Below are 14,062 nucleotides of genomic sequence, written 5' to 3' on the forward strand. Positions count from 1 at the left end.
TTCCATCTTCTTCCTCTCATTTCTTTCCTCCTTTCAATCCTACATTTATCAATCACCTTCTCTGTGCTAGACACCAAGCAAATAACTAGGGACACAAAGATGAATGACGGAGTCTCTGTCCTAAAACAGTTCTTGAAATATTCTTGGTGTAAGAGGGTCTCCTGGGCCTCTCTCCAGTTCATGCTTCTCTGACTACTTACTTGTTTGATAATGGTCCTCTCAAAGTGGGGCCCCAGAATCTTTGCACTTGGCTATTCTCGCTGCCTGGAAGGCTTTTCCTTTCGCCTTTCTTGTGCCTGGCTCCTCCTCCATGTATTCAAGTCTTGGCTTAAATGTCATTTCACCAGAGAAATCTCCTCTGATCCCTCTCTACCACATAACTTACTCTGATTTGTCCTCAGAACATTTATCGTTGTCTGAAATTATCTTGATATGTCAATTATATTTTTACTTTTTTGTTGTCAGTTTCCCTTAATTAGAATGTAAACACCATGAGAGCAGGGTCTTTGTTTTGTTCACAGCTGTATGCTCAAAGCTCCAAGTAGTGGCAGCATATAGTAGGTACTGAGTAAATAATTGTGGAAGGACTAAACATGACATTCCAGAGATCTACTGCCAACTCAAACCGAGCCTTTCCCCTCCTATGGTTTGGATACTCTACATCTAGTAATGTGCTTGTCTTCTGAGATTTTTCAGGAACATCAGCTTTGTGCCAGAGGCTAAATAACAAATGTTTCCTTATCAGCAGAAGAGAATTCTTTTCTTTGTCCTAACCAAACCCAGCCTCTTTGTCATGAGCCTGCCTTCCGACTTCCTGCAACTGTGACCTGAACCGCTCCCCAGAATTTACCTGCCTTGTGTCTCATTCCCTCAGGGCTCTATTTTGTGACTTTAAAGGTGACAATCAGCTAATCCAATAACAGAATCCTGCTAATGTGCTAACGGGAGAGGGTGAAAAAAAGGCTCCTAGTTCCCTCCCTTCTGACTCAGGTAACATCTGTGCATTTAACAGGGCCCTTCTGGAGACAATTAAATAAATGCTTTATTGAAACAATAAAATTAATAGGGGTCTCATGGAACTCAATGAAAGGTTTTTAAAAATTAACTTCATTGTTTTTTAAGCTTCAAATTAAGCTTTGCTAGGCAAAGGGGTGGGCAGGCCAAATTTTTATTAAAGCAGGTCCCTGCCCACAAAGCCACCCTCAGTGGAGACTAGGAGGGTGCGGTTTGAAATCCCAAGCCTGAGCTTTCCCTGGGGAAAGGCCACCACTGCCATTCTGGGGCCTTGGCTCCAATAGGCTCCCCTAGTAAGAGGAGTTCTTTTAAACCATAGGTCTGGTTCTGTGCCTGGGGCTCTGTGATCTCATAGATTGATTATCCCCAAGCTTCCTGAGATTTGGGTGCCCTAGGTCAGGTGTCTCATCAAAGAAAATGTCATGATGACATTTGTTATGTTGAATGAATGAAACAATGAACCTTGGGAATACTCATTCTGCCAGGAAGTGGGTGTTTGTCTGTTCTTCATTTGTCTGGATCCAGGCCCGTCCACCCCACCATATTGCCTCACAATCCTTGCCCTGGCTTTGTGACCCATGGTCACCTGTTTCTCCCTAGGAACCGTTTTCAGCCTCATGAAAGGCCTAAGAAGTCAGAGTTTGTCAAATCTGAACCCGAGGTGAGAGTTTTTAGAAAACCTGTGAGTGTTTCTGCTGGTGGAGGCTGGGGAGCTGCTGTGATGTGGGACCAAGGGACTTTCTTATGAAGGGTTTGCCCAGCTTGGAGGGCGATGGGACCCTGGTTGGGGAAATTTTTGTGGAAGATGTGGTTCTCTGTCCAGACGGATGGAGCTGGCATAAGACTGTCTTCAAGACTCCTCATTATTCCTATCAAGGTAGCATGTTGATTCAAACCATCTGTGGGCTTGTGAGGTCTGATTAGACTTGGCGTTTCCAACCCTGGGCTCCCGACTTACGCCCTGTGTGAGTGTGAGGAGCAGGCTGGGGGTGCGATTGAAGTCCGGGGTGGACCCTCTCTCTGAGCCCCAGATTCCTTGCCCCCAGTGACCCAGGCACATAGCTCCAGGCCCTTCCCCTCCCCTGGGCTGCGAATAGGCATTGGGAGGAGTTCTGAGCTGAAAGTCAGAAGGCTTCTGCTCCCAGCTTTGCCCTTAACTAGTTGTGTGACTTAGAGGAAGTTTAGTCTTTCTGAGCCTCAGTTTTTTCATCTGTAAAATGGAGATAATGATACCAGCTGTGGTTGTTTTGAGCTTGAATGAGGCACAGGTGTGAATCACTTTGAAGTGCATGAAAGAAAGATTGTACAAAAGTTGTTTTTTTCATGATGGTGTTCCCAGTTGATGGGAATACGGTTTTCCTGTCTTGGAGTTACTGTCCTCTAAGTACCATGCTCAAGATATCTTTCGGCTCTGGAAGGGAGAATAAAGCTATGGGGGGCTTTGTTTATTAACTTTTCTGGTCCCTCATTTCTCCTAGAGGGCTTCTACTCTCTTCCCCTTTCCACCATCCTCCTAGTCTCCCAGACTGGTGATCTTGGAGGTGTCTTTGTTCCCAACCCATTATCCACTTATATCTATTCTGTCAACACATGTTTTTTCTTCCTTTGAAATTTATCCCAGACTCACCTTTTCCCCCGCCTCGTCTCAATGCCATCATTACCTGAGTTTCCTCAGGAGCTCCCCAACTAGTCTTCCCGCCTTTACTCTTCCTCCCCTCCATGGCTTCCTGCATGGGGCTGCCAGATCAATCTCCCCAGGGGCCACCTTTTATCAGGTCACTCTCCTGCTCAGGAAAGCCCAAAGGCTTTCTATTTGTCTCATCAAGGCCATTCTCCTCTATGTGCTTTCAAAGTCTTCCACTTCTCTGTTACATCTGCTCTATGCAATCTGGTTCCCTGTAGTTTCTCCGCACCCCCCACCACACACATCCTCTACAACTAGACCAGCTTCCTTACTGTCCTCCAAAGAAGCTGTGCCCATTTCTACTTCTGGGCCTTTGCACCAGCCCTTAAACCTGCTCGGAGTGGGAATACTCTCTCTGTACTCTCTGTTAGTTCTCTCCAGTCTGCAGCATTTGGCTCAAGTCCTTAGACAACACCCTCGGAATTTTTTTAGGTGGTTGTCTTATGGGACTATCTTCCTGCTCTAATTTTTTCTTGCTTACAAGAACTAATTTAGTATCAATTATCTTTCATTTCTTATGCCCCTGCCATGCCTCCCTTGCTGAGATTATAAACTCTTCGAGGGCTGGGACCCTGTCTTCTCTCTTTCCTATGACATCTAATCAAAGGCTGGATGCCCTGTAAATCTGGGTTGCTTGGGCGGACAAAGAGGTCTGGCTTGGTGCAAGGAGACTGAGTGTAGGGATTCTCTAGTCTAAATAGAGATTTCGTGTTCCCTCCACTCTTCCCCCAACCCCCTGCTCTTCAGAATCCCTCCTCCCCATGTCTTCATCCATCAGTAATAAAGCAGGAACAATAGGGGGTTTCTTTCTAATTAAAGGGAGCAGTTAGTGTTTCCACTTCAAAGCCCTGAGAGAGAAGACTTTTGTTCCTTGGGCCTGGGAGCTCTGGGAGCCTGGGTTGGCTGGGGAGTGGAGCTCCAGGCCCAGCCAAGCATTAAGCTCGTGAACCTGAGATCCCCTCTGTTTCCAGGCAGAGAAGCTCAAATTTAAAACAATAACATAATTTGGTAACTTCGGCTCTGATAAAACAGTTGGGGGAATTTCTTCTCTCCCAGCGTCTGAAGCCAATGTTATTACAGGTGTGTGCTTGTCTCTCTCACACCCTACCCAGCCCCTGTTGTCCCATCACATATAGCGCACACACATGTGCCACACCACACACTCACAATTATATGGGACTCACGAAGAGGACATGGAGCGCACTTAGTGGGTATATTCCCTGACCCCTTTTCCCAGGGCACTCTGGCTTGCACTATCTCACAAACCCAGTTACTCTCGTACATATTATCTCTCCACCTCTAAAAGCTCAAGAACAAAGCACTTTGGCTTGAGAAGAACTGTCTCCTCTCTATTCAGCTGCAAGTCAGCATGGCAGAGAGGCGTTTTCTTCTTTCGACATACACCAGCCGCAGACTGATCCTCTACACTAGACCCAGACCGATTCCCATCCTGATTATAAACTGGCCCCTACCTCTGACCACTGAGACCCCAAAGTGGCCAAAGACCGAGTGTGGATATGGTCATAGACTGAAGCTCCAAAGTGGCAACAAAGCATGTCCTAACAGTAGTCCCAATAAAGAGCATAGAATGGGTCTTTGTTCTAACAAATCATCTCACAAATTTGATCCATTGATACAGAGGTGGGGAGAGAGTTTTTGGCCTAGTTCCACTGCTGAAACTCTGTAAAGCCTTCGACATCCATCCATCCATCCATCCATCCATCCATCTATCCATCCATCCATCCATCCATCCATCCATCCATCCATCCATCCATCCATCTATCCATCCATCCATCCGTCCTATACTGAGCACATTTTCTTTGCCATGTAGTGGTAAGCAACTAAATATAAACCCTGTCCTCAAACATCTCAGTATTAGATTAATAGCATAGGTTCTGGCATTTTATGATCCTGTGTTCAAATTCCCCCTCCTTGATTTACTAGCTGGGTCATTTTGGACACATTACTTAACCTTTCAAAGTTTCAACTTCTTCATGAATAAATTGGAGATGATAATAATAATGACCTCTAAGGATATTAAAAGGATTAAATGAGGTCATCTATCAAGTGCCAGCACAGCGCCTGGCACATAGAACATGCTCAATAAATAACAATGATCATTTAGTTATTATTTATTCTGGTGGAGATATAGACATACATACCTAAAATTATAAAACAGCATAAGGGTTGTCCTGGTTACATGTACCAGGTGAAGGGGGAGCCCAGAGGAGACTCTGGATCTGTTGGGGATGTCAAGGAAGGTTTTGTGAAGGTGGAGGTTGCGGGTAGGGGTGGAGGCAGCCCTTGGGTAGAGGCTTGAGGGAGTAGGAGTTTGCTTGGCTGACCAGGCCTGTTGGGTCCCAGAGGAGGAAATGACATGCAGTTCCACTGGGGTCAAGAATGGCATTCCTCTGAAAACTATGGATAGTAAATTTTGAAGATCACAGAGAGGTACTAGTCCCCTGGCATACTTAATCAATGCATGCCAATAACTGATGAAGATGAGAACACTAAGCATCCAGGAATGTCTCAAAGGGCATTTGATGATGATGGTGGATGGTGATGGTGACACAATGCTGTGATCGTGGTAAAGCAATAACCTTATTAAGAAATAGATGGCTGAGATCTTCTGGCTGTACACCTTGCCCCTGCTCTGACCTTGCCTTCTCATCTCTTTTTTCTCTCCTGATCCCAGCTCCCCTCCCTCCTTCCTTCAAGCTCTTTTGTCTCTGTGGAGCATAGAGAGATGCTCCTCACTGCTTGCTTTCCTCATCCCCACAAGGCTGCTCAGTCCAAGGTCTGGTCTGGCTTGACCAAGGGGGACTGTTTCTGCACACGTGATGCCTCCAGCGTGGGGTATGGCCGCCCTGCTGTGGCCTTGTTTGCTCCCCTGATTATTTCTCCTTAATTGAGCGTAAAGAATGTGAGGAATGCGGAGTAGACCGCAGGAGGAGGGCTGCTGCAGCACCCTTGGGGATCTGGGATTCTGAGCTCTGGATGGGAGAACTGCAGATGGTCAAGAACCCCACATAGTGTGTATCATTCCTGTCACCCTGCTCTCCTCCCACCCACACACACAGAGGTGGGTCCACTTCACCAACCTTTGATGGGTCTCTTCTATGCTCTGGGACTTTCTTCTCTCTCCTTTCTGCACAAAGAATTACACTTCACTTCTTTGCAAAACTGTTCATGATCTCCCCTCTTCCTGGGAGTCTGCCTTGATTTAAATCTCTCTGACATTGATAATCCTTATTAATATATAATTCCAGGTGGAACTCTAAAAGCTATTCACTTTCCTCTGGTGGAGGAGGGGGAAACAATGGTTCTGGCTCCCCTTGGCCTTGCTTGGCTGCAGGGATGCTTGGGCTGTGGGAAGATGAGTCAGGTGTAATGCCTGGTTGCTTGCCTGTCAAGAAGGTAGCCAGGAGAGTCATAGCTGGAGAGTGACTGCGAGGACCACAGGGAAGTGCTACATGCATCTCCTCCGCTACTTTCCTCTGCCCACTCAGAGTCCAGCTTCTCACCTTCTCAGGTGGAGTGTGACATAGAGGAGAAAGTACAGGTCAAGAACTCAGATCTGGGTTCCAGTCCTGGCCTTGTCCTCTCACCTATTACCTGCATGACCTCAGGTGAATTTGTTTATCCTCTCTGAGGCTTTTCCCTCATGCTTAACAGTATTTCCACACTTGTAGGATTGTAAAGATGAAATCAGATGTGCTAAATCATATGAAGCATGTAGTAGGTGCCCAGAAAGTATTAGTTTGGCTCTTTGGAGGAAGCTGGAAAAAGTGGTGGATTTTTCCAAAAGAGGTTTTGTGTCCTGAGGTAAATGCAGTAGGCGATCCCTAGAGATCATCAAAGGGACAAGGCACGCAGAGGAACCCAGTCCTAGGACTCCCACCCAGACCTCAGAGCTGCTCTCTGCAAATGAACAGGTCTGCACCGCATGCAAAAAAGCAGTGGTGGGGGTGCGGGTGGGGGAGGGGGTGGAGAGGAGATTTGGCAGTCCCAGTGCTGTGGCTCTGGCTGCTCACGAGAGGACAGAGACAGCAGCTATCTTCCTCCACTTCCCCTCCCCTGAGGCCTGACCAAATGCAATGGCTGATTCTGCAAAGGGTGAGGTTCAGGGTATATTTAAAGAAAAACTTCCTGCGCAGAGATGTTCTGTGCTGAGATAGCTAATCCTCTTGGAATAGCCCAGCATAGGCTGGTTTCCTTATTTTCACAAACAGGGCCAGGGTGGGGGCTGGCTGGGGTACAAGCCAAGCTCACCCAGAGGTGCGGGCTGGGCAAGGGGATCTTTCTTGGCCTTGTCCTACCCAGACTCCACTGACTGCCTTCAGCCTCCTGCCTCCTCCACTCACTGGTAGGTGGCTGCCTGGAGGTGCTCTGTCTGAGAGTGAGTGGCAAGGCTGAGAATGCACTGATTATATTCTGCAACTTCTGGAAAGTTCCTGCTGTTAGAGCTTTGCAAAATTCTGAGATGAGAATTCAAAACAAAGTGGGAAGTAAATGGGCCTCTGAGCAATAGCCAGGGAGCTTTATCTTTGGGGTGTTTATGTGCAGGGGCCCCTGAGCAAGGCTATGGGCTCCTTCATCTTTATAGCACCCAGAATGCTGGGTATTAATGGGGCTTAGGACAGAGGCTGGCCTGCCGGCTAACACTGACATTTTCCTCTATTTCCCGGAGGCAGAGGTGGTTTTGCTGCCCTCCCCTCTGTGACAAGAGGTGCCCAAGGAGAACCCCTGGACTACCCACAGAAAAAGGTCCAATGAAGCTGATTCTGTAGCTGGGGGACGAGGTGGGGAAGGGCGGCAGGAGTCGGAGAAGTATGTATAATGAAGGGAATGATTCTCGGGGTAGATGATAGTGAATATTCATTTGTAGACATCTATCTTTCCCAGGACCAGGCTGAGTATTTTCATGAAGTCAGATGCTAGACCTCTCTCCTCCTCAGAACTGCATCCCTCCTGGAACCCAGAAAGCAGCTCTTTGCATTGTTCCCTCCTCACCCCAACCCCTGCCCCAGCCCCATTTGGGTCTACGTTCTTGTTTGCAGTCACAGCACTCTGGTGGCGGCCATGACTGAGCTACATCTAGGACTCTCACGGGCACATCTGCATTTGCCCCTTAGAACTGCTTATTTCTATTCTGACTTTTATCTGCATCTGTGGAATTTGGAGGAGATCTGTGGAGCTGTCAGTTTTGGGAGGACGGCTAGGGAGGACGGCTAGGGAGGACTCAATGTCACCTGACCCAGAGAAGCTGCTGTGATGGGCTTTAGTCGTGGGTGTCAGCTCCTATCTCTCTGCAGCTATGGATTCCTGGCTCTTCGATCTCAGACAGAGAGAGCTGGGAACACTGATCCTGTCAGAGCCTCATCCCTTCCTTCCCAGGCCCTCTCCCTCCCCCAGTCCTACTCTGCCTGTGCCACTTGCCCTTCTCTTCCAGGAGCTAATTATACTCATTACTGTTACTGACTCCAGGTTATGGCTCTGAAATGATAAACGAGGATGGTGGCAGAAGAGAAAAAATACTCATATTGCAAATGAGAGAGAGATAAATGTGTGTGTGTGTGGGGGGGGTGGTTGGGAGGAGGGAGAACAAAATGGGAATGAGTACGAGTGGCTTCAGGGGCCCACCTTGGGCTATTTCTGGGATCCCTGGACTGGTTTAGAAAGGCAGCAGATAATGTCAACATGCAATGCTAGGGGACAGGGTTGTGTGGCCAAGATGTTCTGTGCTTACAGGCCATAAGTACCCATGCGAGGACTTCTAGCTTTTAAGCCAGAGTACCCGGGGCCATAGACTGGGTCTCCTAGCTGACCTCTGATCAGGCATCTTTGTGGCCAGAGTTCTCTAGCTTGGTCACCTTCTCAAGACTGATGGAGAATGGTGGTAGTGGAGGTAGGGTGAACTGAGTATTTCTTGATGTGGTCCTTCATGGTTGGACAGACACCCTGGCCCTAAAAACTCTGATACAATGCTTAACCTGGGAAGGGACTCCAAAGAGCTGGTACCTTCCCTTTGGTCTGGCCCAGAACTGCTGGTGTCCTGGGAACTTTGCAAGCTAGTGTCCCCATGATTGAGGGCATAGAGGTAGACCCCCTACTGGCTTCCCTCACTGAACTAGAGAAAACATAAAGTTTTCAGGACTTTATGATTTCATAAAGTCCTGAATGGGACAGTGTGTGAGTATAAAACGAAGACCATCTGTAAGTGTGCTTGTGGAGGATAAACCACTAAACTTAGAAGGTCATCCTCCTTGTCCTGATCGCAGACTTCCCCCATTGTGTTTTGGAAGGCTCTGAGCACATTCCTCAGGATGAATCAGAATATTAGCTAAGATCAAGTCAGAGCAGCTGACCGGGAGGAGCTCCCCTAAAATGATGGGTTAGGGGCCACAGTGGTAAGGTCTTCAGTGGTTCTGGCATTTAACCAGGTTTGGGTTGTCTTCCTGGATCAGATCCTTCCTACCTATGCTATGATTCTCATGTCATTCTGCAGTGAGTTTCTAGACTCCGAGACCTCAGAGCCGATTCTCACTCAGTATCTGAGTAGAGATTTCATCTGGATCTTGAATGACAGAGCTTGGCTTGGATTCTAAAGCAGCCATAACATTCCCCGTGCAGACAGAAGACATCCCAGTAGAAGGCCCATGCTCGACCTGTGAGATGTTACTGATGGGAGCAGCGATTCCACCAGTCACAACCAGGGCTGGTGGCACTTTACTGGACTAACTTGCCTTATCTTTCTGAGCCTTGGTTTTCTCCTCGGTAAGACAGTAGTAATAGTAATGTCCAACTCATAGGACTGGTATTGATACAGCAATAAATAGAAAAAGCCCATTACGGTGCCTAACACTTCATAAATGCTCAGTACACATGAACTCTTACTGTGTTTATTCCCACTCCATGAGAGACACCTCTGTGCAGTCAGGCTTATGATTTACATAGATCTGGGGGAGAGTCTGGAGCTGGGGCTACAGTAAGGTTTTAGATTAGGATAAAGGTGTGAGGTTCAATTCAGTGATTTTGAATAGCATTTGGGTTGAGACTGGTTTGAGGTTCCTATGAGGGGTGGATTTAGGATGACATTTGGGATGAAGTTCACTGGGAGAATTAAGGTTAGGGGTGGAGTAGCTCTTAAGAAGGCCTTTCTCATAACAGCAGAATGACTACATCTGTCTACATCCCAGCATGAACTAAGGAGACACATCTGGACTCTGCAAGTCCGGCTTCCAGAGGGGGTGCCCTGGCCTGCCTAAGCCTGGAGCCTTTTCCAGGTTGACCCCTACCTCCTCACATCCTATTTGTTGGAGAGAGCAGTGCATGAGGTTAGGGCCTCGGGTGGGGAGGTGGCTTGGAGATCAAGGCTGAGAGAATGTGGCACCTCCCAGGAGTATTTGGGTTATACTTTTGGGTTAGTCTCATTCCTCCAACACAACAACACTCTGTCCTCCCTCCTCCAGCATTCCCACTCCTCATCACACCCCACGTTCTCACCTGACCGGCCTCCGATTCCAGGATTCTGTGGCCCCAGCTCCCTTGCACATCTCACAGGAAGCGGGCAGGGAGAAACCATGGTCTCGCCTCTGATCCCCGCCAACCTAACTTTCTTCCTGGGGGAGGGTAGGACACAAAGACCGGATCTTTCTACCAGCCCCATCCTCCTCCCTCTGGCCTCTCTCCCTCTCCTTTCCTGGGCTGGCAGAGGCCAAAGAAAACAGAGCGCTTCCCCAGCTCACTCTCTCTCTCCCTCACTTCCTGCTCCGGGAAGATGGTTTACTCCCTCCCCCGCCCTGGCTCAGGACCTGGCCATGGTGTCAAGTTTCTCCAGAGCTTCCAGAATTAGAGGCTCTGCCTGGGCTCAAGCTGGATCCCTCACCTCTCTCCATTTCCCCTTTTTTTGTGTCTTTTCTCGCTTGACCCAGGCCCTGTGCCCCTAACTCCCTGTAGTAAAATTTTGTTATTCAGGTGGTGGAAAAATCCAGTGGAAGGAAGGCTTTCTTGGGGGTGGGGAGCACATGGGGTGAGAGTGGGAAGCGGAGGACAGCTGGCTGCCGTGGAGAAATCTGTGGGATGCGTAAGAGAGTCCTGTGGACGTGAAGAATGAATATGCCTGTTTTCAGGCCCGACCCAGTGGAAAAAAGCTCCTCTTGCAGCCTAGTATGATTGATGCCCCTGGAACTGTGCAATGAGGTGGCCTTGGCCAGAGGGACAGCCCCAGAAGGCCAAGCAGCACCAGATCCATTTGTGGCCAATTAGGAGACATGCCTCCCTCGGAACCTCCTGATCCCTGCTCAGTCGTTTCAAGTCCAGCTACCCTCCCCAAATTTCCTCTGAGGATGCTCAGCCTTATTTCCTCTGCTCTGGATAGAGCTTTGTTGAAGATCACTCAGCTCCTGAGAGAACTATGGGGGGTTCTGAAGCCTTGGACCTCTGTCTACTCTGCTGACCTACCCTCTCTTTCCATAAGCATGTCTCTCTTCTGGCCTAGACCATCCTTCCTTCTCTCTTTTTCACTTGCTCTCCCTAGATTCCTGACACAGAAGTTGGGTCTCCTTGAAATTACTGCTCAGTTGACTCAGAAACAGAAGGTAAACATCTGGGCTGTGGTGTCACACTCCCTGGATTTGCATCTTTGCTCCATCACTCACCAGCTGGGAAACCTTGGGCAAGTTTTTCCAGATATCTTATTTGTGAAATAGAGATAATAACTGTATCTATCTCACAGAGCTGTTGTGAGGATTAAATGAGGTAATGCAGTAATGCATGTAAAGGACTTAGTGTAGTGCCTGGCACACACTATACATCTGACAGGTGACAGCTATTGTTATTATTACCATATCTTATGATCACTCACATGCACCTGAAGGCAATTCCAGAGAGACTACTGAAGGATGGTAGAAAAATGGAGGTGTTATTCTCCACAGGACTGGTTGGCAGGAGTCCTGGTTTGCTGATCTACCACCGTATAGTACCTGTCCTGGCATTGAACATGAAGTTGGATCTTCCTCCCTCTTCTTTCCTTCTTTCTTTTCTGTGCTTAACATAGATAACATAGGTAACACTTATCAAGGATCTGGTTTGGCTCAATACTTTGCTATGCACTAAGGATACCAAAATAAATAAAGGAAAACAGCCTGAAGTCCGGTCTTGGGGATGGAGGAGACAAGCATGTAAATCAGCATCTTCGGTGCTGTGGTAGAAGGGTGTCCAGATATGGTGGATCGCAGAAGAGCTGAGTTAGCAAAATTTAAACACTGAGGGGTCCAGTCCAGAGGAGGTTTTCAGGCAGAGGGAATACATGAGGGATGACATGAAGGTGAGAAATACCACAGTTTACTGAGAATATCTTCTCCAGTTTGGAGTTGAGGATGAGCAGAATGAACATAGGATCGTTAGAGAATATCTTTCTCATGGAGAAAGCTAGAAAAGCAAAGAGTGCTTGCTCCTTCTAGAGTTTGTATAGGAAAACCCTTTCCGTCTGAATGGCCTACTCCTCTTCTCCTTCAGGTCTTTACTCAATTCACTTTCCCTGACTATTCTTATCTGAATGACAACCTGTCCATTCCCACCCCCCCTGTTCCCCCACAGCTCTATCTCCCCATATTTCAACTTGATTTTGTTTTTCTCCACTTATCGCCATCTAACGTTTCATGTATTTTGTTTCATTTTTGTTTTGTTTCTCCTACTACCAGAGTGTAAGCTCCACGAAGACAGGGAATTTTGTCTACTTTATTCACTACTGTATCCCTAGTGCCTGAACAGCCTGGCATATAGTAGGGGCTCAATAAATGTCCTGATTCATTTAGGAAACATATCTGGTCAACTCTCAAATGGGCCAGGTATGGTCCTGGTGAGCTGTAGCCAATGATCCCAAAATGCTAATTCACAGGCTAGCTGCATCAGAATCATTCTAGGGTCCTTATTACACATTCAGATTCCGAAATCCCACTCAAAACCTAATGAATTAGAATCTCCACAGGTGGACACTGCATTTTAGCAAGGAGGCCTGGTGATTTGATGTACAACAAGGTTAGAAACCACAGCCGGGCAATCTGGAAACAAATATGCTTCCTTCATCAATACATGGTTAACAAGAGAATGAACAAAAATTAAAAAAAAGAGAGAGAGAACGGAGTATGAGGAGAGAACATAGGGAGACCAGTAAGTAGGCTGTTATTATAGTCTAACTCAGAAATCAAGGTGGCTTTGACTAGGGTTGAGGCATTTGAGATGGAGAGAAGTAGATGGATTCAGAGGATGTTCAGGAGCTGAATTCTTGGAGATGGATTGCATATAGGAGATGTCAAGAATGGCCTCTGGGTTCCAGGCCTGTCCAGATGCATAGATGGAGGTGCCATCATTCAAATGAGGCACCCCTAGTTTGAAGGGCTAAGATTATGAATTTAGTCTTAGATATATTGAATGGAAAGGTGCATTTGGCAATCGAAGGTAATGTCAAATCAACAGTTTTGTCTGTGCTTGGGCCAGGAGATTTCCAAAGCCAGTCATTTGAAAACATGATGCTCAGAATGGAAGGAGTAGACTTTCAGCTAAGCAAGAAAACTGAGATCAAAGGAATTGATGTGAGCTACCCCAGCATGTTTACCTGTCACATTAATAAATATGCAAACATATATAGTTTCCATTCTGAGAGGCTTGTAATGGACACTAAAATAAAATTACATGTGCCCTAAATTCAATTATACTTAAAAACAAACAAATAAACAAACCCAGGGCTGCACAACTGTAAAAAACAAACAAACAGGAACTATACAATTGTAAAATGCATGCACGCATAACTCTTATTGAAAGATTTAAATCTTACTGACGCCAATATGAAATGATGGGTTGTAATTCATAGGGAAGGTAATGTGATTTCTGCAAGTGGGCTGTGACCTTGGATGCCTCAGCCAGAGCTTGGAGAGGGGTTCTAATGTAATCAACATTCGACTGGGTTGTGTAGAGTGGAGATATAATGTTCACTAGGAGTGCAGAAAGAACAATCTTACTGCTCTTTAGACAGAAGGAAAAAACGGGGTAGCAGACAAGAGATGGTTCACATAGAAAAGGGAGTTTAGAGAAGCAAGATGCGTCCAACTTCTTCAGCTTGGCCCAGGGCCAGGAAACAAGATGTGAAGAGCATGAGTAGCCTGGTGATCAGAGGGTGACCATTGTTTCAGGCATGGTGCGGGGCAAAGGAAATGTCACTGATGTCTCCAGAACTAAGGAGAACTATTGCCTCAACTGCCTTTTGTTCTAATTCTGGGCTCACCAAGCAGCCTTCTGGTGAATAATTCTACTTAATAATAATAGACAACACTTTCTAAGTACTTAGAGAACCATAACAGAGAA

At 47.0% G+C, this 14,062-nt stretch overlaps 1 long non-coding RNA gene across 1 annotated transcript in view; it reads right to left on the reverse strand.

Annotated features, from left to right (window-relative positions):
- LOC111740606 overlaps nucleotides 1–10,460 on the reverse strand; it is a 14,467-nt gene extending 4,007 nt beyond the window's left edge. The window contains exon 1 of the long non-coding RNA XR_002780684.1: nucleotides 10,205–10,460. This is a non-coding gene — a long non-coding RNA (uncharacterized LOC111740606). The remainder of the gene's footprint in view (nucleotides 1–10,204) is intronic.
- Nucleotides 10,461–14,062: the final 3,602 nt, after the last annotated feature.

Source organism: Pteropus vampyrus, unplaced genomic scaffold, assembly GCF_000151845.1.
Source record: "Pteropus vampyrus isolate Shadow unplaced genomic scaffold, Pvam_2.0 Scaffold66, whole genome shotgun sequence".
Classification (NCBI taxonomy): domain Eukaryota; kingdom Metazoa; phylum Chordata; class Mammalia; order Chiroptera; family Pteropodidae; genus Pteropus; species Pteropus vampyrus.